The sequence below is a fragment of the Mytilus trossulus genome, chromosome 7 (assembly GCF_036588685.1).
Source record: "Mytilus trossulus isolate FHL-02 chromosome 7, PNRI_Mtr1.1.1.hap1, whole genome shotgun sequence".
Taxonomy (NCBI): domain Eukaryota; kingdom Metazoa; phylum Mollusca; class Bivalvia; order Mytilida; family Mytilidae; genus Mytilus; species Mytilus trossulus.
This window is the reverse complement of record NC_086379.1, coordinates 80036754-80059849: the sequence shown is the minus strand read 5'-3', so window position 1 is coordinate 80059849 and position 23096 is coordinate 80036754. Positions and strand designations below refer to the sequence as shown.

Genomic DNA, 23096 nt, shown 5'->3' with positions numbered 1-23096 from the left:
AAATATAATATATTTTAAGAACAATGTTACTCAGATTTGCATTTACCCTGTTTTGAGCTAGACAGACTTTTTAATGTGATAGCTCAAAAGGTAGCTAATGCTTTTAGGATGACATTATCAACTTCTCAGATTCATCATTTTGATTCTGAGCCAGCCTTGTTCTTTACTCTTACTCCTAAATGTCTTTTGTTTGTCTGAAAAGGAGCAGCTCGGAGTAATCTATTGAATGAATAAAAAGTATCTTTTGGTACTGCTTGAGCCATTCATTGACTTTTGTTAATAAGAAAAGGAAATGCAGGACTATTTTCTGTCACTTTTAATTAGTTAACACAAAAATGTTTAATATAATTTGACAGTGAGTGATCACTAGGCAAAAATTTAACATGCCATTTTAGTATTCAACTTGCTGGATAAAAAATAAACTTTTTATCTTCATCAGGTACAGCAATAAATATTATTGACCAATAAAAACAGGATTTTTGTTAATTCTTGAAATGATGTATATGAAACCATAAAGATGTCATGTCTAAGACTAAAAAATGTAGGTATACAAGTTATGGCTTTAACAATGCTATCCTACTGCGATAAGAATTTATAGTCCATTTTAACTTCTGGTGAAGAACAGAATCAAACAGCTGAATTGTCAGAGTCTTATTCCTCCTATCTTTCAAAAGAGATTTGTATTTTTAGTTTTATTCCTATCTTTGTAAAGAGATTTATAATTTTAGTTTTATGAGAATGTCAGTTCAAAGGTCTATTTCACTGAGAAACTGACAAAATTTATTTGAATTAATTTTAAAATTTTACACCTGTTTTTCAAATAGTTTGCCAATTTCATCTTTTTATAGTTTCTACTGCATGGTTAATACAGAATGGATGGTCGTGATAACTCAAACTTCCCATCTGCTTCCTGCTGACAACCCCAAACTGTTTTTCATTTTAGAAAACTGTTTTCCATGTATATTGATCCCTTTAGAAATAAATACCCTTCATTTCCATTTCAATCATGATACAAATCAATTTTAAACTTTTCCTTATTGTTTCAGATGCCTTTTATAGGTCCATTAAGGACGGTCTAATATTTATATAACTTTTTAATTTCATGGGACCAATTCAATTTCCTTTATTTCTCCACCATTTCACATTGTACTACCAATCTCCAAAGTTGTAATAACTGCTCCTATCCATCATGGTAGTTATTGAAATTCTGCCTTTAATCACAGTCTTGTTATTGAAATCCTGCCTTTAATCACAGTCAACTTCTAATGTTTAACTTCCATGTGAAGGTAGAAAATTAATTATTCCCCTGACACAATATTACTCATTAATTATCACATTACTATCAAAAACTTTTCATTTATACTCCTAATGTTTGTAGTAAATCATCCTTCTAACCAATAATATTGTCCTAACAATCGATATATTGCATCCTTTTCTGTTTATTTTTCACCGTTTTTAATATGGCAATTAAAATCTTTTCAATAAATAATAGCCATTGCCTTTTAGATACTGTGCAATTTACATACTCAATCTAATGACAGCTTAATTTCTTTTTTTCTTCTTCTATAAATTCAAAGGGAATGGTTAATGACAAGTTATCTCCCTTTCAAAACAGGACTACTAACAAGTCTATTAATAAATATCTTTTCAATAATTTACAACTCAATTAAGCAATTTTGGTTCCATGAAATTTTATTTTGAAATCTATTGGTTATTTTTATAAATACCACTTATAAAACCTAGAAAACATCTTACCAGTTACATGATGACAGAAATATTCAGATAAGATCATAATACACTCTCTAAGACTCTAACACTAGCTTTATTATGTCAAAACTCAAGATCCTGTTTTATAATATTTAAATGCTATCCAATCTAGCAGGGTTTTTCCAACTCTTTTTAACAAATGTTTTAAATTCTATAAATGAATATATATTTGAAGCACTGAGTTTCCGCCAAGATGGACAGATAACATTGGTCAAGCAGGTGTTTGTGAGATGATGCTCTGTCAGGTGAACATGTATAATTATTATATAGCTATAACATTTGCTGTGGCCAATGGTATTAGGGGGGTTTTAATGATTCACAGTACAATAACTTGTCAGATTGGCTTTCAGTATTTGATCCCTATCAGAAGGAACAATCCTATCAATTCTGTCAACAACCTGGGTTAATGTGCTGACCATAATATCAAATTGCCCTTGCTCTTTGGTGACCCCGTCATATATGAGAAAGCAGAAAAACTCATGACCACACAAAAATATTGTATTCTTAAGACTAAAATGATACGATTCATAACTTACATACCAATTCATAAACATTTTAGTAATTTATACAATAAGTATTATAAAGGTAATAATCATAAATTTTATGACAGTTCGTTCATATTCCTTAGTGTTTGTTCAGGTGTAATTTATCATAAACTAATAAAGACCTCAATTTACGAAAAATGCTTTCAAGAAATCTTCCTTTTACTGCCATGTGGCTTAGATATCAGAAAGTGATTAGAAAGCACTCATTGTTTGATATTAGATTTTAATATGTAACATTAAGGAGACCTTGTTTACCTAATGTTTTGAGGAAAAAATTTATAGACCTGTAGTTATATATATTGGTAATAAAATAAGTCAATAAATGGTACCATAAATTATCTCCCCTTATCTCTTAGATACTACAAATCAATGGTGAAACTTCAAAATTGGCTGGCATTATATGTGTAATAAAAGTCCTCTGGACAGATGTAAACATTTTAAACGGCACTTACTTAGAAACAAATTGAAACCTTTGCCCTTTATCGTTTAAAGATAAAATTTTGTATGAAAACATGACCGAGAATCCCTTCCCTATAATTCCTGAAGGTTCATGAAACCAAAGAGGAAATATGAAGGTATTAAAAATACTAATGATATAACTTCCAAGTAAATTTGTGTAAAAAAGTAATATATTAAGGTGTGTGGATATCGGCTGATCACCAACCTTCACAAACTTTAAGTGAAAGAGTGATTTACAAATTTATTGGTTATGAATTTAAAATATACAATGACAACGCCTAAAACTATATACAAAGAACTGTTTAAAATTGAGACAATCTCTGAAATAAATATTTCATTTTGACACTGTTATCATTACTATTCCAATGTCTTTTCACATTCTTGGTTTATTAATTACTTCCAAAAAGTAATGAAATATATATATAATTCTTTAATAAGTCATAGATCTGTCTAACTATTCAACTTGTAACTGTCAAATTTATTTAAAATTGTGAACTGAAAACAATAGCTACGATCCTATCTACTGTCAAAAGTCAATCAGAGATTTGAACAAGCTTTACACCACTTTTATATGGCTAACAAAAGTCTGACCCACTTTGCTTTTGTGTTAAGAAGAGGTGTTTGGCGAGATTGGGATCTCCAATTATTCAAGGCACAAACATTTTAAAATTTACCACTCAAATTTTTGGCTTGCACGCAACTTAAAATTATTCATCAAATTACAAGTTGATTTGTAAGTTGACATACTATATCCAAGTACTGTCCTAGCCCACTCTATATCGCTGATAGTTATGCAGTTTATTCCTTTTAATAATTTTTTTATGTTACTTAGATGTATCTAATTTTCAACTTTCTTAAGATTCCATTTGGTTATCTAAAGAATACTCATCCATTATGTAGAAACATAAAAATGTTGTAAAATTCTCATTAAATTTAATTGTTTGTTAGTTTAAATGGCATTTTCCCATTATCTGAAGCAGAAGAAAGTCTTTACCTATGAAAAAGTGAAAGTTTTGTATTCTGAAGTTATTACTTGTACAACAACACAACAAACTTAGTTCTCATTATCCATATAATTATGATTTGTTGCAAAATTCCGAGTTAGAGAACCCCCCAAAAGATATTTCACATTAAGTTCATACAAACTTTTATCTTAATTTACATTTTAATCTGGCAATCATCTTTCATAATCATTTTCCATATCAAAAAGTGCCTTTTGTTTAAAAGACTATTTTTAGACCTGTAAATTCCTATTGTTGTATTTTTATTGGGTTGCTGTCTCATGACCTAAACTCCACATTTCCTTTTATACATAGATTATCTGTAACAATTTCAACCATCATCAATTATCTACCTTTACCTTTATAAATGAGTTTTTTTCAACAGGTAATTTGAATATAAGTTTCATTACTTCAATATAAAATATCAAAAACAATATGGTTATTCAAATATGTTGACAGGCAAGATAAATTATAGCTTCCCTGCTTTGAAGCAGACTATATCTCCTAGCAGATTGGAATTATGGGTAATCTTATACTGAGGTAATTGTCAGCAGACCATTAAATTAAGTTTAAGGTTACAAAACAGTTAAATTCTAAAATAAAAGAGAATCAAGAGGCAAGTGGTGTTCAACACCGACATAATTTGTTAAAAAACGAAATTCTCAATAGTCCTCACAAATACCCTGTAAAAATATGACCATTTTTATAATTTACAGCTATAATTCAAGTTTCCATCAGAGGTTACTATTATACTTCCTTACAATCAAGCAGATAATCACTTGTTGCCAGTAGACAAGAGTTCAGACCCCCATTAGAAAAAAAATGTTTGCAATAAATATTTATAGGTAGATTTTTGTATCTTAATTGCATTGCTAAATAGTATATATTTTTTAGCAAAGTTCCAAAGAATTCACAGAAATATTTATAGAAATGCAACAGAAACAATCCAATAGAGTCCTTCACAAAGTGGAAACAAATGCTAAGTATACAAGGAAATTCAATTTAGATGATATGAGGGCTGAAGTTAGCATAACACCAGAAACAACTAAATCTAATGACAGTTTGTCAAATTTTGACAGATCAACATAGGATCATGATGGGATACAATGTTTCTAAATAATACCTAATTTCAAAGATTTTATCCTCTACAAGTTGGAGGCTGTGTCTTAATGAAGACCCTGCTGGTTTGACAGAAATGATTACATTTGTTATATTTCACAGAAGAAAAAAAAATGGCAAAGATTTTAACTGTTTCTTATCATGAGAAAGGAATTAAAAAAGTATTACATGCAGCCTTGAACTTTTTGTGGTTATAAAAAGATAACATGGCCTTATTATCCTAGTTTATCAAACTTAATGTTGTATCAAAAGATCAAATCTGCACCCTTAGTTGTTGTCCAGTGTGACCAAGGTGCTGTATCATTCTCGACTTGTGCCATCTTGTTCATATCTAACACAAACCTCCCTTCAATTACAGCGCTTATTTACTGGCAGCACCGAGTTAACAGTTATGGACAAAACCTATTACATATCCATTGTAAAATATCTTTATATTACCTAGATATGTTCTGGGCGAATAAATTGTATATTAAACTGATATTAAAGCACATGTTTTTCATTAATGTTAAGCCTGACTACCACATGTATCTGAATATATTTTAGTATGTAAATCTGCTTAAATTAACCATAAAAACATCAAAGAGAATCCCTAATAGTTACATGGCTGTATCGTTTGTTCTATTCCTCAATGGAATCTACCCCCTATCAATTCCTTAGGCAGTCAACATTTAAAGTCCTTTGACCAAAACCACTGAATATTTGTAACACATCATCAAGTGTTATAAGATTTCAGTTTGACCTTTATAACCTTATCAATATAATGCCTATTCAGTTTGGCCATCTGTAGGTTTGAAGAAACAAATCTTATAAACCCAAATCTGGAATTTTTATAAACAAATAGTTTTGACAGAAGCATGGTTATATGTACAAATGTAGATGTTATGTAAATGTATTTGTGACATTTTACAAGTCATTGTCAGCCTGTCAGATTGAACATTGTCTTCAAATTTAAATTGCAATCAGACATTTTGAATTGCTACATCATTCTAGATATTACCTTATCACAATACCATAAAGCCAAGAGTTCCAACTCTAAAACACTAACCCATTGTCTTCAATGTCTGATTTTTGTCCAGATGTATTTTGATTTGTGACTTTAGTGTCAATTGGCGTGGAATGTATTGTAAATATGTCTAACAACCATTGATGCAGGGTAAATTCTGACCTTACTAGTATGTACCAAAATATATCAAACACTAGTACTTAAATTGACTACAGTAACAGCCAACAGGGACCCAGTCAGCTAACAGTCAGTGGTAAACTCTTCCCACTTTAAGACCTAACAACTTTTGTTTGTAGACACAATGACTATTTTAACTGTAACTAATACATAAGTTTTACCATTATAAAAGGTAATAAGCAAGATTATCTTACTGTAAAAAAAACAAAAGAGTTAGATTTTTCACATAGTTAGAGACCTTGCTTACTTCAGAATATTATCTTTCAAGCAATTTTCCAATATATAATATTTTTGTTCAAATGAACTCATAACATGATGAAATAAAGATTAGTTTACTTAATGTGTAAATATGACCATTCCCTAGAGTGGCTGTGACATAAGAAATAAAGCACTAAATCAGTCAAGTCAGGGAATCCCAACCTTCTTGGAGTATTATATCTGCTTTTATATCAAATTTACACAATATTTTCTGACAAATTGCAGCGATATTGGTAGATATAGTATGCTAACGTAGGCAGATATTGTACAAAATGGCAAAACCAGAACCTTGTTGTCTCCCATTAATCCCTCGGCACAACTTATCATGCTTTACTGAAATATGGCAATTACTGAGTCCTACGGGACAGCAAACTACAAAGAATTAAGGCATCTGAAACCTCTATTTGAATTACATACTGTAATCAAAGCATTGAGAAATCTTCCACAGTAAAATTCTACATTGAACATCAATTTCCAATATGTTTGTGGAATGTTTTGTAAAACAATTAAGTTTGGAATAACGAAAACACACTCGACCTAAAGAAATTCTACTAAGTAAACTTTGCCTGGTGTATGATAATGCTATAGAGTCATGTTTATTCTGATCAGGGTTACAGATTTATACAACTGCCAATACATTCTCCAATAGTATGAACTCAACATATGTTGTGCACTCTTAATCATCAACTAATTGCTTATATCTTGTAAATCCTTAAATTCATATAGTAAAGATCTCTCCCCCACTCTTTGACTTGTAGTTTCAAAATAACACTGACCTGATGACTACAATACCATACCCTTAGACATCATTTGTTTAAAGTAACAGTATTCAAACCCATAGAGATTGAAGATCTTATTCCAAAGACTTCATAAATAAAGTCCAGTAGGGATTTATAAATAGGAAATTTTCTTCAATATCTATAAAAATAATGATAAAGTCTTTGAATCTTTTTCAGAGCATGTCCAACTTAATGCCATGCTAATTTCAATGTAATTTCCCCTATTTTGTTCCAAGAACTATTGGCACCTAATGTTCTCCTTCAAATTTAACAGTTATGCGCTTTTCATGCATACATGACTATAATTATCTATTACATACTCAATTACTTAGATGTAAACAATACATTTATTGAATAAACAGTTCAATTTGAATATTTATCACACTAATGTTTATTGATGGTCACATTCCTGTGTCCAGGTGGTCAAAACCCCCTATCTAAATATAACTGTGTCATGCTGACAGGGCAAAACAAATGTCATTTAATCCCCAAGTTTTAGTTACTCTTTTATCTTTCACTATCATCAAGTCTTTAGGATCATGTCACTATAACAATCCAATTTTCTTATAAGATAGTGTTTTCCTTTCACAAGCATTTATGGTATTAATGTGCTTGCCAACAAACTGTTTCTTAAGGCTTTTCCAACTTATTTTTTCTTGGCGTCACTTAGATCATATTCCAGAGGTACTGCTAAAGTTCCTTTATAGCAACATACCATATAGTGAAGGGCACTTGTTGCCCTAAAGACTTTTCATCAACTGACATGACCTAATTACCTAAATCAAATATTCATCTAGACCCCTTGATATCTCATTCTTGTTAAATTTCAACTGAAACTGCATCAACGCATGAAGAATTCAAGAATATTTTCCTCCAACTTTTAAAATAATTTCAATGTATGTAAAGACATTAGTCAGGTAAAATTTAATAGGACAGCAAATCAGGGAAAAAAGACAACTTGACCAACATAAATATGTCTCCTGAGAGCATATATATATATCGTCCTGTAATGCCCATTACCCCCATCCCCTCTACTCAGTTTTAAATAGTCATATCTTGATAAAGTAGAAAGGCAACTTTCGACAGCTTATATGATATATTTATCACACTAAAATACACCTTTTTCACAGTGTACATATTAGATATACATGAAATCCAATATATAAACAATGATTATTCCCTCATTATGCAAAAGCAATCAGGTATATAGGTCCCAAGTCAACATAACTTAATTTACTCCTAATTTAAATGTTTGTAGATAATTAAATACAATGAATGGTTAATTAATGAACTTAGAGATAAGATAAGTAAGGTTGGTGGGAAGAGATGGGTAGATATTGCACACCTGTGCAGGTAAGTTTCGTCCAGGTAAGAGAGATGACACCAGATAACAACCTGCCACCTGTATTACTTAGGTACTTATAATGAAGATGTTCAATTCAGATGTCTACCTATCTTATGATGATGTATGTCCTGGTATTAGTTTAATATAATGGAAAGTTTGACATAACAAATCATTGATTGGTTACATGCATTAGGATAAAATGGTTAAAGGTGCTTTTTACATACAGATTATTAAATGCTTGAATCTGCAACTAATACCATAAAAACAAAATGCACCCGCTTTATTTTGTTTATAGACCATTCTATAAACATATTTACACTTTTGGTATTTAGCTGAATCTTGCCTCCGAATGACCTTAGATCTACTCCAAATCACCTTTTGACGTCGAGCAACAAACACTTTTAAATTGTGACGTCAAATATTCTAAATTATGATGTCAAAGTTTACGGGAACCTGTGTGATTTTACGTAATGGCGGACAAATTTGCATACAAGTGTAAATACGTCTATTGGTTGGGATAGGCCGATCGACTATTTTTTGGTTCAACTTTTGACTTTTCCATATATTGAGAATACTTGCCAACAAAGTACATGTATTAACAGAGAGAAATTTACAAATGACCAATGCCTTCAAAGTTAGAAATCTTTCATTCCTCTTTTTTATTTTAGGAAGGATCCACTTCTGAAGTCATCTGAAAGTAAAGTTTGGCCGTAGTAAATCATTCCATCTATCTACATACTTAACAAACTGTAATCTGCCAAAATGGTTGACAAATGAGGTTGTCATGTCCATGGTCAGCCATATCAAATACACAAGTTACAAATGACCACTGTCAACTCTGTCAGATGTCAACAAATACACATTACATCAGTGACCACAGTCAAGGTTAAAACAAAAAAAAAAGTTTCTTTTTCAAGTATTTTTTTTCAGTTTTTGTGTTTTTACCTGCTATAAAGGTATGATTTGATGACAACTACCATCAAACTTGACAATGATGTCAAGGATAAAACATAACTCAAAATGTTATTTTTATTAGAGGAGAGTCAGAGACTCTACATTCAGCATGGAAAGGCTTCTTTTTCAGAGAAGAGTAGAATACAGAAACTCTGTATTTCAGCGTGGTAAGGCTGCATTTAGGATGGGTGCCCCACAAGATGAAGATAGCAGAAAGATAACATCCCTTGCTGACAGAGTCAGAGTCCTAAATAGAAATAGCTATAGCATTTTATAACTAACTACCAGTTAGAAATTGAAAGAGCAGCAGGACCTAACTTACATGAGATCTAATCATGCACATCTAACCTCATATCCTATCTTCCAGTTGTTGAAAATTATACATTTAAAATATTCACTGAATCATTAACAAGTTCATTGTTAAAAGGCAATTTGAATGCATCAGACACCATTAGCAAAGGCTGCTAATGTAACATTAACTTTTTTAATTCATTTATGCAAATAATTGTTAAATGAAAATGATCTGAAGTTTGATTTTTAGCAAACAATAATTGTAATTATAGGATAACTAATTTTGAAGAGTTAAAAGCATCATTGAGTAAAATACAGATTCAGTTGCCGATAATGCTAAAGGTTTAAACATTTAAATGATGCAGATGTTCTTCCCAGGATTCAGTATTGCATATTCTCAAAATAAGAGGCAATGTTTTGTGCAAGCAGTCTCAGTACCCCAACAGGGAAGCATTTGTGGATTGTAGTAATAATTAATAATAACTTAAAGACTTCTGAAAGAGTTGCATTAATAGAAGAATGATCCCAGTAATTAATTGTTTGTTTGAATAATTAATCCTCAACCCAGACACAAAAACATCACAGATGACCATCTGTATCTCAGCCTGCTCAGCTGGTCAATCCATACTGACCAACATTCATCAGCTGATAAGGTTTATTTATAGACCAGATTAGTTTGTCCACAACCCATTACATTAATTACAAAGAGATTGTATTAAGGAGGAGATAATTAACCAGAAATAAAGGTAACAAATACAACAGGATACCAGAACATGAATCACCTACTGGGACCCTCCTAGCTAATGTAAACAAACACTGTGTGCTCTTACCAGCTTAATCTTTAGTTTATAAACAGTCAAATTTATCATTTTTATCAAATTAGCATAAAAAGCTTGTTTTGACAGACAAGCCCACTCCAAATGAAAACTTTTAAATTCAAAACTCTCCAACCCTAATTCCGTGCATGTAAAAAGCAAATATTGGAATTTATCAACATATATACAATCACTTTATGTAAATGCACTTTTGGATAAGGGGTGATGTCAACTTTGATTTATAGAGAGACTTCAAATATATTTTCACCCATTCTGAAAATAAATATTTCCTTCAGACTTTAGTCGAGGACTTTGAAGACAAATACTAAATGGAACTTTAATTGCTCACTGGCCAGAAACACAAAACTAATTTACAGTAGATAGTATATGAAATTAGAGTATGTAGCAATAAGTTAATGCATGGAGATCACCCTAAAATCATTAACAGATGAACCATTGAACTTGTTATGTTTAGAACGGGCTCAGACACTTGGTCCCTCATCAATCATCTATAACTTTTTCCATCATTAGAAATTGTGCCTTTTTATTTAATAGTAGCTCATCTTCAACTTTATGTCATCAGGGAATCGTGTGATTGGATCAGTTCAAAAACTATCACTTAAATTACTATTAGTTTGCGACACTTTGTTATTAAGGATCCATCACTATATTGGTTTGGGAGTTTTCAGAGAAAAAAATAACACAAAGGATATTTTTCGGACAATAAGAACACTATGATAGTGATGAAGTAATGGCCTTCTTCTACATCAGCAATTTTTATAAAAGCTTAACCCCTTCACATAAACTTTCAATGGGAAATTTGTTGGAAATAAAAAAATGTTGTATAGAAAATAACTGAACCAAACTTCTTAGAAGAAATATGTACTGACATTTCAATGAGAGCAGCTTAAAGAAACAATCAGTTACCAAATACTATGGACAACATTAAGTGTCAAAATTCTTCCATCAAGTTGTGGGTATGAACAGGAGTAAGTGTCATCTTATTTACCAAATTGTATATACTATGGACAGCATTTGGTGTCAACCTATCCAAGTTACATCATCCACATGTTTGGTAAAGACAGATAAATTGTTATTGCAAACACTTCATAATAAATGCTTATGATTATCCAACCTTTATAATATAATGATTTGTGGCTAATCAAGCAGAAGAACATCAATATCTAATTGTTTTCACTGACAATAGAAATGGATAAATTTAAACGTGGATGACATTCAATTTAATCTGCATACAAGGTGACATTCGGTAAAACTTTCTGTCCTTACCATCTGTTCCCGTGATGGTGAACTTTCTCAGTTCTCCCATGATGGTACTGACTATCTGACAGGTCCAGTGAGAAACAAAAGGTGACAAAGTTGTTAATAGTTATTGGCGATCAATCATTGCACAACAGTTCATCTCAAATTATATCATCTAATCCCGTATGCAATTTGCAGATTTTCCTTAAAGCTTGCTACTCAATATTGACTATAACCAAGTCATATCTCGCAATTAAAATCAATCTTGTAATTTAATCCAGGGTTAACAGATAGTACAATTTATATAGTGTGTGAAATATTTATGTATTACAAAAAGTTCTCAAAGTAAGATACCTGTCTAAAAGTAAGGTAGACAAAGTAAGATACCTGTCTAAAAGTAAGGTAGACAGACTGGTATACAGAACTGTTGCAAGTTCTTGTGTAACCCAATTCTAAACACTTATCCATTTAAAATAGCAAATGGACTAATTAAGCATCTGAATCCTGTTGAAAAAACTTTTACATGAATGTTTATTTCGTCAATGTACTTCAGAAATGATTTTTATTGATAAACAAAACAATAACTTTATTCATAAACCACATGTGAATAAATTCCACACACATTATAAAAATATCGGCCAATGTTTACATTTTTGAGAACTGATGATCCGCTATTTTATCAAAGAAACAAAGAATGCCAGGTATTAACCAGGGATAAAATTTCAATCTGTTAAAATCCATGATGAGAGAATAATAATATAACTTTATCCAAAAATCAATATTGAAGATTATCAAATTTTCATATCAGAGAAGAAAACTCTGAGGGTCATTAACTAACAAAGGAAGTTATTTGACCACAATTATGAAAACTTGACCAAATGACCTCTTGTCTTTCATGTTTAAGCAGATGGCAAGCAAATTTTATGAATGACATTTTTTCAAGATGGTGCAAATTAGTTTAACTATTGCACCTGAATGGAAGGCCACAGAAAACGTATTTTGTGTATTATTGTCTGAAGTGCTTCTCATGTACTATCCAAAATGGAGAAAAATTATTATCGTGGTCTTCTTAATCTAAAGATTTCTGTGTTTCATTTCTTGAGACTGTAGCAAAAAATGCAGACTCAATGAATCAATCTTGAAAATGCTGAATATTTATACATAAAAATATTTCCATAATTTATTTCTTTTTTACATTTAGGGACAAAAACTAATAACAATTAATGTTATTGAAATTTAAAAAGAGTTTTTTCTGGCCTATGAAGGGTGTTGGTTTGAATACAGAAAACTTCATTCATTATTTAGAGTTTCAATTAGTTGCATAATAATTATACCCAACGTTTACAATACCCTGGTACATATCTTGTCAATGGTGCACTCAATAGCACGGGATTCTGTAACCAATTTTAAACACTTTCATTGAACAAGCACCTGCAAGGCTAACATGGAACGCCTTGATCTGCTCAGAATAGTTCAATACAAAATAGAACTCAAATTTTGAATCATTAGAGTCCGAAGTTTAATACGGACCTACAATTTTACTTTACTGGTATAATTTTCTGGGCGTACGACATGGAGAGTAGGAGGCGTCAGCTCAGCAATACAAATGGTGTTGACACAAAAAAAGACTTTGGCATAATGAAAAGGGCCCACACTAGTATAAGTAATCATCTTTTAAAAAACTTACTTACTAGAAAAGAAACAGGTGTTTATAAAATTTCTATTGTATTGCTACTCTTTACATTCTAAACACAAATCAGCAGGCATTTTTAACTTGAAGTATTAATTCAGCAGTTCAAAAGCAGTTAGCTTCAATTGTTATATATCATTAAATAAATTATTTTTGCTCTTCATTTCAGTATAAGAAGATACAGAAGCAGAGAGATAGAAATGAGAAATAGAAACTATGTAAATAGTAGAGATACAAGACTAAGATATCACTAAAGACTGAACATCAGATTAATCCCAAGGCAAACAAGTAACTTACTAAATATCAATATAGTAATCTATGGCATGGTGACCTTGATCAGTTAAGGGGTCATTTTCGGTAGATATAACCCTCCTCATTCTCATCTAATAGATCTATGGCAAGATTTCTCACACAAACCTGAAGGCATGATGAAAGACTGAAGTATTACTTTGTTTTTGTTCTGTCAAATTGAATATAAAAAGGGAGTGAAAGAAAGTGTGAGAACACGAAGAAAGAAGAGGTTGACCTAACTTGTCATAGTATAAAGTACACTCAGAAGTTTGTCATTCTGCTGTAGATGCCTAAATATTCCAGAATATAATTTCAGAAAGGGTGTTTTTAAGGGGTCATAATGCTCTGGCTTTACATCTGAATCGTGACTTAAATGGTCAATAATGGTCTTTTTTTGTTTTCATCTAAACCCCATTGAACCCCATCTTACCCTTCGCTGAAAGATGTACCTCCGAACTAAAACATTGAGGAGGACTCCCCATAGATTTGCCTCTTCAGATACAATGGAAAAAAATCTTGTAAAAACTTAATTTTAATAGCCAAGGTTTCATAATATAGTGTACATAAACTAACTATGATACCCAATATCCTTTGTTTTTCATAATGTATTATTCTACCAGCAGGCAGTATACTGGAGCTACAAGCACTATCAGAAGCAAGCATATAACAGCCATTAGAAAGACAGATGACAAAAATAACCTTTCAAATAACCCATTTCACTTTATCTGCTGTTTTTGTACTTTTTTCTTTGAGGTAATTTGCCTTAATTTCATCAAATTAAGCTAAGGATAAAGTATGTGGTTAAGTCTTCAAACCTAGGTTAATGTAATTTTAAGTTGTGGAGACCCAAAAATGCACAACTGTTATCTTTACGAATGAGAAATTGATCCAAAAGATAAATACAAACCTTATAAATAAAGGAAAATTGATTGTTTCTTATACAATTAATGTAATTTTGCTCCAATGACTATTCAATTTAACAAATTTGTTCCAGTGAAGTGTAAAATATTAAGAAATGTACCGAGACAATATGGGGACATCAGACTTAGCTATCGAGCCAGTCGTGGCTGGACAACACAATTATATCTGTATGTTTTATCAGACTAATCTTATTACAACTAATAGCTCCATGATAGGAATAATAAGTATAGACTGGTATTGGACTTTCTGTTTTTATTTCTCTAATTCCTACTATAAACATAAAATAAACAGTGTACTATTTAAATCCAGATTGAGGGATTTGATTCATTTACAATGACCAATTAAAGTCAACAAATTAATTCAACAAGTTATTAACCTCAAGCTTTTAAATAAGAAACCCTGGGATTTCTTTTTACAGGATCTGATAATACGCATACCAGCCTTAGAGTAAAAAAATAACAATAATTTGAAGTTTTCCAAGTTAATTTAAAAAAAAAGATAATTGTTATTTTTTGGGGGGTCTTTGTGAGAATGTTTATCATATAAAATATCTCTTTAAAGTAGCAAAACTTACATAACAGATTTTATGAGGAAGAAAATTCATGGGATTAAAGTGTTCTTAAAATCTACAGCATAGAATTTCTAACTAAAATAAAAGACCTGGAAGCGTTATAACCTTCACTTAGGAGTTCTCTAATTACACTGCGAACATACAGTATCATTATTATTGGTGCATTGTTGATGCATCAATCTGATAATTTACTGACCCTTTGCATATGCAGCTGCATATGTTAGCCTGATAAACAAACTTTCACCAAAATCATTAGAAGATCTGACACTTATGCTTCGATAAATCATTCTTCACAGACTTGCAAATTCTTCACTTGAAAGAAGCAGCTCAAATTTCTAAATTGTTTCTAAAACAAGAGTGAAATCTCTTTAAAAGATCTAGGCTAAATTGTTTTTAGAACATTTTCAATTGCATTGAAGCAAGAAGAAATTTTCCCCACTTCTGGTCAAAGCTTCTTCCCTTTCTCACCTGGATAAGATCAAAGGATGTTTCCTTCAGACCATACATATCCCATGGCAAATCATGCTATTTGTTACACACTAGCTTCAAAAGCTGATAAATACCCATAAAATTGGATAATCATCAATAAAAAGACTTTTTCTATTTTCTCCACATTGCCTGGATATATATTGGTTATGTCACCTACATGAAAATGGACAAAGGTAAACATAGGTATTACCTAACCTAATTGATTACAGGTTGTATCCCCCTTCAAATCACAGATTTTATTGGAGAAAATTGCCTTAAGAGGGCTCTTGTCGAACAAAAGCTGAACAAACTTTTATGGTGCTATAAAATAAAACACATAAAACTTGTTAAAATCAAAATCCTTTTAATCTGGTTTTAAATGTTCTTTTTAAAATTAATGACTATTTTTTGTTATTTATTTTAAAATGGAATATAAATGCTAAAATTTTACACAAAAGCCTCTTGTGTTTGATCTTGTTAATGGAAGTGCTTCATTTTTAGAAGTGTTACAAATGTGCTTTAAGAAATTTTTCAACCATTAAGGTATAAAAATATCAGATAGATAATAAAAAAAATTGTATAAATGTAAAAGTGTCAATTTCTGGAGAAAGTTAAAAGATACCGGTAAATGAAAATAAACAAGGACTGACACATCTGCTGATAAATGATATATATAATTTTGCAGAAACTTTTCAGTTCTTTCTTTGAGACAAAGAAAACATTGATAAATGTTGACTTGGAAGTGAGGGAAGAAATAACTGGGCCATGTTTATTTAATTAAAAAGAGATGACAATCATATGTTACATTGTTTATAGTGCACACATATGTGTAGTTACATGATAAATTTATATGTGACAGCTTTAATTCACTGAGACATGCACTGTTGGGTCTTTGTACAAATCTATCCAGTGACATGCATAAGTATGAAAACATCTTTCATTAAAAGTAATGTACTAACGTGTGCTTCAACCTAACTTTTTATAAATGTATTTGATAGAACTAGGTGCACAGATTTATCATTTATTTAATTCCTTTGAAATATATGCAAAAACTATTAAATAAAGATGTTCAACTTAACACCCCCATTTGTAAAAAACGCCATGATAGATGACACAATTTCAAATAAAGGCTATCTTAATAACTATTTATTCGATATTTTTCCGCCACTTTTAACCTTTTTCACAAATATCAAAGACTGCAGGCTTACACTGCAATCCTTCAAAGTCAATGAGTATTTGTCAGATCATGGAAGTATTATATTGACAATATAATACTTCCATGGTCAGATGAAGAAACCCTATTCCTCAGATTATACCCTGGACATTTCTCTATCTGTAGTGTAATATCATGACTGAAACAATCCCTGGTCTCTAGAGACAGCTTCCTTATTCAATGACCACACTACATTAATCCAATGGGACCTATAATGATACCCAAAATTAGTAGCTAAGTAAAGTCAAAATCAATGAGGCATTTGACAGGGCTAGTGACACTGAAAATGATAACATTTGACCACTTTTACTGATAAAACACAGGTGCAAACTTAATGTGATTAATGTCTAGGTGACATGAAAGATGCTAATCAAATTCGTTCAGGTACAAATTCTTGGTTACTGTTTGTAATCAGCAGGGGAGATCACTCTGTTTAGAATTTAATTATGACAAATTAGCTGATTTCTTGGTGAAATGGACAGCAAAACTAATAGAGACCAAATACTGCTTTTGAAATCTATTCAAGGGAAAGTAATTAGCAATTTGGATACAATAAATATGGGACAATGTCAAATTGAAAACATAGAACTCTTTACACTGACATACATTAATCAGAATATAAACATAAAGAGATACTTGTTCAATACAAATTAGTCAACATAAAGTAGACTTTTTAAACATTGGAAAGCATGTACTTGTCATCGGTAAAAAAAGGTCAATGTTTAAAAATCTGAGCAATTGATGTTGTTCTAAAATGTCAAATGACAATAATTTAAAGTATGTAACTAACTCAAAATCTGTTGTTTTTCAGGAAAAAATAAAAGTCATCAGCAATTAAAGAATTTTAGCCCTGACAGTTTCCTGTAATATCGGTACCTATATAATGGATTCCCTAAGGATTTCTGGAGATCTTTATTCCTGATGGCTTTAATGTCATGTCATCTTTCTTATTCAATTCAATTAGCATTACATTACATTTGATTCATTTAAAATTCAATTACTATTGTACAACAGAGAATATAAAGGTTTCAAGTGCACAGATCTTCCCAGATGGAATTGATGTCATAAATGGTAATGGTTTCAGAGGTTGGTGTGGGTTATAAAAATGCAGATAGACAGAAAAAAGATAAAATTAGATAGGATGGTATTCTTTACCAATACTAAGAAATATGTATAACTGCACAAACATCATTGGAAAACGCCAGTGCTCTCGAAGGGTCAGCTGACCACTTTCACATCCTTTGGTTGTATTGTCTCATTGGCAATCCTGATCTTTATGCAAATCTGTTTTAGGAAAAAATTCTCTCCTTCTTTCCAAGATAGTTTACCATCTCTTTAAACATCTGTTCACTGTCTATCTTATTTTGCACTTTACATCAATAAACTTTTCAATCAATGATTTTTTTTAGAAAACCACCTCAGTGTATTTGGCATTTACATCTTGTGTATGAAATCTCTGACTTGTGTTAACATTTCTTCTGTTCATGATGATCATTAAAACTCAATAAACGAAAGTTAAAATGTGAATAGCATAAACAAACAAGCCTTTTCCAAACAAACCAAGCAGAGAGAGAAACCTACACTGAGTCAATCAAAGTCTAACTTAAGGCAGAATAGAACATATGATGTAGACTAATCTTTCAATAGAATATTATCATTGAATATACAAATGTTAAAGTTCTTGTTTGTAAACACCTTGGAGAAATGTCACTTACCTATGGAAGTTGATAGATATAGTAACTTTGTCTTGTTGGTAGCCCTAAGTGTCCAGAATATATTGACCAAGAAGTGTCAAAGATGAACAGATATAGATATCATTGTATGATGCTAATGATATATGCAGTTTGTCATTGTAGTTCATTACTTACAGTATTACTAATAAGATTTTATCTTCCTCTGAGCCAAGACAAAAAGTATATTGTCTTCAAGATACAAACCTAACAGGTATGGTCAGACAGGCAGATTTTTTTCAATGAGGCATCATATAAATATAGAATACTAATACATGTATATGACAGGGATAATATAAATCAATTTGAAGTTGTCTTGTTCCTAATGCAGTTTCATTGAATAGAATCCTTTTTTTATTTGGATGATTGATCCAATTAAATGGGACATATGGTTGGAAATCCTCTTTATCCTGTGTTGGAACCCCTTTTTGAAAATGTCTGGATCCACCCCTGCTACCTAAGTTCTAAGAACATCGACTACAGTAGAGAGAAAATACATGTTATACTAGAAGGCCTTTTTTTCTGGAATAAAATTATGTAAAAAAGGTTGGAAAACCCCTAAGTATTATAAGTAGGTACCTTCATAGAAAATTCAATTTTTCATAAGGTCACATTCCCTAGGTGAAATAATATATGCCCTATCAGTCTATATAGGCTTTGACTTCCATGCAATATTATGCAGGTGTTTTCCTAACCTATTACTATAATGTTTATAGGCAAGATATAACATGAAATAAAGACCTCATTGCTTGTTCAATGTATTTACAGAATAAATAACATTGTATATAAAACTGCAATAAAATACCAACATAAATCTGTCTTTTCTATTGTATTATGGCGGTGCAGATTGATAGTAAATAGGGGGAGGTGAAAATTGATTCACTAAATAGCTGGATGATTTACCACAAGGAATTGATTGGAAAATAAGTATTTACATGTGAAGAAGTTATGAATAAAAGAAGTTATAAGGGTTAAATGTGAACGCCAGTAACATACCACATTGAAAGGATACTTTTATGCAATTTTCTACAAGGAAAAAGATTTAGTTATGAAATTTCTGCAGGATAAACAATTTATTAATTCTGAATAAACTGGCCATCCTATATCCTACTGCACTTTTTATTGCATAAAATAATGACTGCAATCCCTGCTGCAAGTTACATACATGTAACTGCTGATAAGTTTCATGGTTTAGTGACAATCTTCATGATTTTACCAACATCTGGTGTAAGCCGTCTAGACTTATTCAGTTGAATGGTTAAATTGTACAGAAATAAGCATTTGACTGACTGGAAAATATCAATTCAATCAAAATCTAATAATGTTTTAATGCCTTTCAAGATGACATGTATTTATGTTAAAATATGGAAAGAGTAGTACTTGATTGTAAATGTAAGGCTATAATTAGTATGAGAGTGTTGTTTGAACACCTGAAGGTCTATGTCATAAACTGACTGTAGAACAAACAATTTCTGACCTAATATGTAGGTACACAATGAAGAAATTGATTTATACCACTGAACCACACTTAATAAGCCTGCTCCCCTACAGGTGAAATTATGTACTTAATAAGTACCCTAGTATTTGACCATAATAAGTACTTATATCCTGTCTCCTATCAGATCTTAGACTTCCATACCACAAACTGCAATAATTTTCTGTTTTTATGGCACAGTAAAGTGTCCATTCTATTTACAGTATGGTCACCTCTGAGAAACACCTGGGTCTTGTGTTATCACATTCCACAGGTGTACCCATATTAAACTTAGGTGGAGATCCTAGATCTTGATAAGGGGTAAATTAAATATACAGCTATCTCCAAAAACAAACCTTCTAAATATGTACAACTTAAAAAGAAATCCATTAGTGAGTACATATACAACTTAACCTGGGTATTAATGGTCGGTTATAAAGAGGAACAGAAACAAACAGTTGTGTTAAACAATACACACTCCTGTACCCAAAGATAAAGTCAAACTTGGCAAACTTTATCGTCAAATTTCAGGGAAAAATGAAAAGATACATGTACCACCAAAAGTAAATAAAAATTCTAAGTTAGCATGGTTAAATGTTGACAACACCTGAACAAAAGTAAAAGATGAACAAATGTTCATAGAACAAATCACAGAAAACTTCAAATTACATTGCTTGTTCAATGTTGGTTAAGAATTGCCCTCCTTTTGCCAATTTTCTTTCACTCTATGTGTACCAGAAGGATCGCCCATCATCATTTATCAACATGTCAATTAGAAGAAGTCTAAATTCAAAAGAAAGATTCCTTCTAGACAGCAACATTTAATTTATTACAAAACAGTGAAATTCAAACAGGCTTTTATCAATAAAGACATCATTTAAATGCTTTCTCACATTCTAAACATTCAAAAACCAAACCTTGTAAGTATTACAGCAAAACCATATTAAAGGTCATATCTTCTTCACAATAGGACAAATTAAATGACCATTCAATTCCTTTTTTCAGTTTAAAATCTAACAATATGCCTTGAGAGCACTTAGATACAGTATTTTTCTGCTTAAATAATCTAATTGAACACAAAATCCTACAATTTAAATCTGTTATTGTATGTTAAGGGTCATCATGTACCATTGAAAGCATAACAAATTACAACCCCTGTCTATCATTCTAATGTAAAATTCATTAACTGTCCATTTGATGGTTACATCCAAGGCCAAAACATCAAGTAGACTCCTTCAACAAAACATGGACGTACTACAAGAAAGACACCCCTAGTTAGACACATGATGAAGTGCCCTTTCATAACAAATCAAGCACACCATTTATCATGATGGTCAAAGAATAGTTAATGAGATGGGTGGTATAGATTTGTGGGTAGAAGAATGGGTATTATTTGTCCAGTTTACACCTGTGATCAATGTCAGGTATGAATGGTCAACATACTAATCTCCTTGTGAAGAAACAGCTGTCCATAAAATTTGGAATTCAAAATCATGCATTAAAAAAAAATAACTCTTTTTAACATCTATAAAATTTATCTTCTTATAGATTCATTTTCTACCTGTATCATATTAATCATCAATTTTTTAGTATATATTTTAAATTGATATAAATGTTTCAATTTGATCTCTAAAATTGAAAATCTATATCAATTTTCCACTGTCTTATCAACTTTAGGAATTACAGACTTTGCAATCTTGATCCGAGTGCAGAAGTTTTAAGCATGACCAAACAAAGTAAAATAGGATATATGATTGGTTTCATATCTTAAAGATACAAAACTGTTAAACATTATAAAATTTATTTCCCCTGGGATGATTGTGTAACTCGATTAAATAAAATCATCGGAAGGAGCAAAATGAACTTGTTCAATGAGTCATGATACTATAACTGCTTCTTAACAACCATTTCTACACAATTTTCAATGGGATGCTGCAATATTCTAGCAGAGCCGTCACATGAGAGATAATAAACAACCACTTTTTTACAATCTAATATGTAGATCAATCCATTTATACACAATTACCGCTAAAGGAAAACATTATTTCTTTCCGCTTGTATCTGAAGAAACTGAACCGCTACAAAATAATGTGACATGAAAGAGCCTTTTGTAGCAGAAAGCTTCGTTGATATTGAATCACAATAGTTATATCGGCAATAATTCAACTGAAATACTCTCGCGGAATGACAGCAAAGTGAGAAACAGTTGCTGTTGTGACATTTTTATATCTTCGTTTAAAACAAGCTAGAAAAGAACTTGAAAACTATCATTTGAAATTAAAAAGTGTTCACACGAAAGCTATCATTACAGCATACAAAAGAGCATATCCATAAGACCTGAGCGAATCTACCAAGCAAAGAAAATTACTATATGTTAGATTAGTTTATGACTGAACAAACACATAATGTTGTGGATCAATATATTTAACAAAATGTACACCTGTGTCAAAAACATAACCATAAAAGCTGTTTAAATTTAAAAAGACTAGTGGTTTTTAGCATAATTAGAGGGCAATAATCAGTTTGACCCAAACTTCTTGTATCACTCAGGGTCTTTAACAACAGTCTTATGTACACACACCTGCTTATGAACATGCATCAAAATTGATTTATATCCGTTAAAACACAATAACTGTATTCTTAATCTATTATAATTCATCAATATTCAAATCTTAAAATTCTGATTACAAAACCGATTAGATTCTTAAAATCGGTAAAATAATAACAGAAAAAACAGGAGGGCATTTTCAGGTGATGAGAAAATTATTAAACCTCCAATGGGAAATATTCTTATGTAACAGTTATGTGTTCCCTTTGTGCTCAATACATACCAACAATCCACATGCAACAATTGTTTACATTTGGGGAATACTGGTATTTTATTTTAATTGGAATCTCAGTTCCCAATGGACTCATTACCAAACCAGGGTTTATAACTCTACCATGAGTGTTTGAAATTTTTCAG

General features: G+C 31.2%; 1 protein-coding gene across 5 annotated transcripts in view; it reads right to left on the bottom strand.

Moving 5' to 3' along the window:
• LOC134725942 (netrin receptor UNC5C-like) overlaps positions 1–23096 on the bottom strand; it is an 86784-nt gene that overhangs the window by 50746 nt on the left and 12942 nt on the right. Inside the window, exon 1 of one of the 5 annotated variants that reach the window (XM_063590252.1) lies at positions 20234–20248. The exons of the other annotated variants lie outside the window; for them this stretch is intronic. The gene's annotated coding sequence lies outside the window, so the exon portion shown is untranslated. Of the gene's footprint in view, positions 1–20233; positions 20249–23096 lie in introns of those variants that run through there. 5 annotated transcript variants of the gene reach the window in all.